General features: G+C 38.5%; 1 long non-coding RNA gene across 1 annotated transcript; it reads left to right on the top strand.

Moving 5' to 3' along the window:
- Positions 1-247: 247 nt before the first annotated feature.
- On the top strand, positions 248-2,179 carry LOC148157729 (uncharacterized). Its single transcript, XR_015764292.1, has 4 exons — positions 248-602; positions 1,088-1,135; positions 1,238-1,291; positions 1,920-2,179. It is a non-coding gene; the product is annotated as an uncharacterized LOC148157729 (long non-coding RNA).
- The last annotated feature ends 1,640 nt before the right edge of the window (positions 2,180-3,819 follow it).

The following is a 3,819-nucleotide window of genomic DNA, read 5'->3' as shown; positions in this document are numbered from 1 at the left end:
GCGATCACTAGGACTTTGCTTAAAATACTATTGCCAAACAATTTGTCTAGCTTTACCGTAGCTCTTTATACTGTGATACTCTATGGTGTTCTACCTTGAAGTACATTTTAAATGAATCTTAATGACTCGTTTGTTGTCTTCTCCACAGGTTTCTGCTCACTCTGACAAAACCGTAGGTGATGAACTGCTGGGATCACTATCCCCGTTTCCTGAAATGCAGGTGAACAGTTTTCTGTCTTGGAAATCTTTCAAATTTTTCTGACAGGTATTTTAGTGGACATGGGTTTTTGGGAGAGTAGACACAGTCCCAGCAATGCTTGTTCCTGTCAGGGGACAGCATTAAGAGGACTGTGTGTAGATGACCCGAAGAGTAATATTGTTGGCAATCACTACGACCTTGCTTAAAAGACTATTGCCAAACAATTTGCCTAGCTTTACCGTAGCTCTTTATAGAGTGTTACTCTATGGTGTTCTACGTTGAAGTTAATTTTAAATGAATCTTAATGACTCGTTTGCTGTCTTCTCCACAGGTTTCTGCTCACTCTGACAAAACTGTATGTGATAAACCGATGGGATCACTATCTTCATTTCCTGAAACCCAGGTGAACAGCTTTCTGACTTGGAAATCTTTCTAATTTTTCTGACAGGGATTTTAGTGGACATGGGTTTTTGGGAGAGTAGACACAGTCCCAGCAATGCTTGTTCCTGTCAGGGGACAGCATTATGAGGGCTGTGTGTAGATGACCCATAGAGTAATATTGCTGGCAATCATTGGGACTTTGTTTTAAATACTATTCCCAAACAACTAGCCTAGCTTTACCATAGCTCTATATACAGTTTTACTCGAAAGTGTTCTACCATGGTGTTAATTCTAAATTAATGTTTTTAAAAGCTGTCAGATACAGTATAAGATATGACTACCTTAACAACCCTCCCCCTCCTCCTGATTAATAATTTATTTTCAATAATTTAACATAGTAATCATTGCACAATATAATAATGTTCTTTAATTTTGGCTAAAGGTTAGGTTTCTGTGCAGTTAAGACTAATATAACAGACAACTTGTTTTGTATCTCTAATTTGACAGGATGCAGAAAACCTCAATCTCCTGTTGAATTACATGGGAACTCTTCTGGTATGACTTACTTCAATTAACCTTTCATTGGTCATTTAGTAACTGATTTGAAATTTTGTATCTTTTATTTTGTTGGCCTGAAGTATTACTAATGTATTGCAGGAAAGGGAAAGGAGATTATTCCACCAACTGAAAAACCCTCAGAACCCCAAGATGGTATGGCTGTCTTCCTATTCATGGTGGTTCTTTACTTAGTGGTAAGGTTTAGAGATTCTGATTTAAGGCTCATCATAACATGTTACAAGAATTGAGTATTATCCTTAGCTTTAAAAAGCACAGTAAGAAACATGCAGAGAAGTGGTTGGGTCTGTGCAATTTTTAAAAAATAAGGCTGAAACAATCTTACAAAGTTAGTTGCTGATTATGAACAAGTAATACACTGCTTAAACACAGAATCGACAGGACAGAATATGAATCATGACAAGCATGACCTTGTTCTGTAACAGGTAATAAAGCTTGCAGTGTAATATAAAATGAAGCTTTGAGTGATAGTTTATATTTGACACACCAGGGTTGTAGCTTCTTGATTTCTATGTGTAATAAATGCACTGTTTCACAACTTGGTAATCAATTTAATAATAATAAAAAAATTGGAGAAAAATAATTTTAGGTGGATACATATTTAATTCATTGCACGTTGAGAAATCAAATTGTCAAAGGGTTCTCTTCAATGGACACAATAAACAGAACTGGAATGTAAAACTTTATCACAAGCATACTTTTATAGCACACTCCCACATATGATTTATATTTTAAAAAGTAAAATTGTCTCTCTTGTTTGTAGATTATCCTGAAAAGGACCATCCTCAGAGAAATCAAAAATGGCCCTGGTCTCCTACAGAAATTGCAGCGGTGTTGAAACAGATTTGTTTGCTTCTGAATCTGTTTAAGTAGGATTTTTTGTTTTGTTTGAGTCATGTGTATTGTGTGGTATCTAGAAGAACTTGGGTTTAAAGGTTTTAGTCAAACTGTTTTGAAAAACTAAGCTTGATAAGAGCCTGTGTTTTGGTTTGCTCCAAAAAATAAAAATTGCAATAAAAACAATGTTGTTTTTATTCCATTATACATTTTAATTTGTATAGATCTAAACATTACCCCATTGGTAATGAACAAGGGAAATCAATTGGTGACCATATTTCTATTTGATCATTATTTTTTTCATATTTGGACTGAGATTTTTGTAGTCCATACCTGTGTTCATGACAAATGAACACTACCATTATTGCAGGGTGTGAATTAATCCATTTGATGTTCATTTGGGTACTTTCATATATTTTAGGGACATTCTATGAAGTCTTATTTTAAATGTCCTTGCAATTCTCATTGGTGCTTATAATATACTGTTATGTCAGGGGCGTGGCTTATCTATCTAATTATCAATGTCCTGTTAATGTTGCATAAAGTCAGGTCATTATATTTAGAGTTCTGTAGTGTGTATACACAATTTTAACTGAGATCTTAGTTGAGTGGCTCATAAAAGATTTTTTGACACATTCAGCCAGTCTGTAGAACAAGTGAAAAGGGGTGCTCCCATAATTCACCACTGTGACTGGTTCGGAAAAATTGTCCTTATAGTTCACCGGCACCTGTATAGGTGTGTGTGTGTGTGTGTGTGTGTGTGTGTGTGTGTGTGTGTGTGTGTGTGTGAGAGAGAGTTCGGTCTGCCGGTCAGAGCCAGGCCCCATTAAAGCTGGACCTTGGGTGTTAATGTGATATTGTTTGGTTTATTGCAGTCCAGCATCTGCCAAGACACAGACTTGTGAGGGCTGATCTCATGCCAGCACTTCCTCTGCTCCATCCATCCTTTTTCTTCTCCGCTGCGTCTGCTTCACCAAAACGTCTTTCTGCCAAGTCAACCGCATCACTGGACAACAACTACAGCTGGAGAGCCACTTGGTTATGATTCGTCAGCCTTTATTCTTTTTACTGCCGTGGTAATCAGTGATTAATGACCTACAATGTGAACTCAGCCAATTTAAAAGGTTCTGACTGAGATTTAAAGAGAGAGAGAGGGGGGGACAAATTGGAAGAGTTCAGCATTACTGGGTTTAATATTGTGTGAGAAATGCCTGGCATCGTTAAAAAACAAAGAACTAAAAATGTATTTTGCCTGGAAACACACACGGCACTGTTTGGTAACCTGTTGTGTGGTTTCCTCTCTGTGTGGGTCTGCTCCCTCTGTCAGAGTGGGGAGAGATTGAGAGAGCGCAGCTGCCCCCTATGGGTGGAAAACCAATGCAGAACAGCAGAGAGAGGCAGCTTCTGTTTGTTCTGCATCATGACTGGAAAAGCCAGAGAGAGGTGCTGCTGCTGGACTGTAATTAGTCAGCCAATGTCACCAAACACCTGCAGCTGCAGAGTGGGGAAAAAAACAAAACAAAACAGTGGACTCTCCGTGCCGAAGAACGGATCCTGCCTGCTTGTTTTGAATGCCAAGCGTCTGAGGTGGCCTTACATAATTTCTTGTGCCTGTAGAATAATGCTGTGAGGCTCTCAGAGCACCGAGCCGCACGCTGTTCCAGGGTTCTCTGCGTTTGAGGTTCTGGCTGCATGTTTGCAGGCCAAGTTCAGTATAGTAAAAACAAAACATAGAGTTTTTTCTCACTGCTTTCACATGTCGGGCTTACAAACCGCAAATAACGAGTTCGAAACACAAAACTCTGATCTACTAAAACGGGACACAC

Source organism: Poecilia mexicana, unplaced genomic scaffold, assembly GCF_051168715.1.
Source record: "Poecilia mexicana isolate PSO_F unplaced genomic scaffold, ASM5116871v1 scaffold_9, whole genome shotgun sequence".
NCBI classification, from domain to species: domain Eukaryota; kingdom Metazoa; phylum Chordata; class Actinopteri; order Cyprinodontiformes; family Poeciliidae; genus Poecilia; species Poecilia mexicana.
This window is presented reverse-complemented; position numbering and strand designations above follow the sequence as displayed.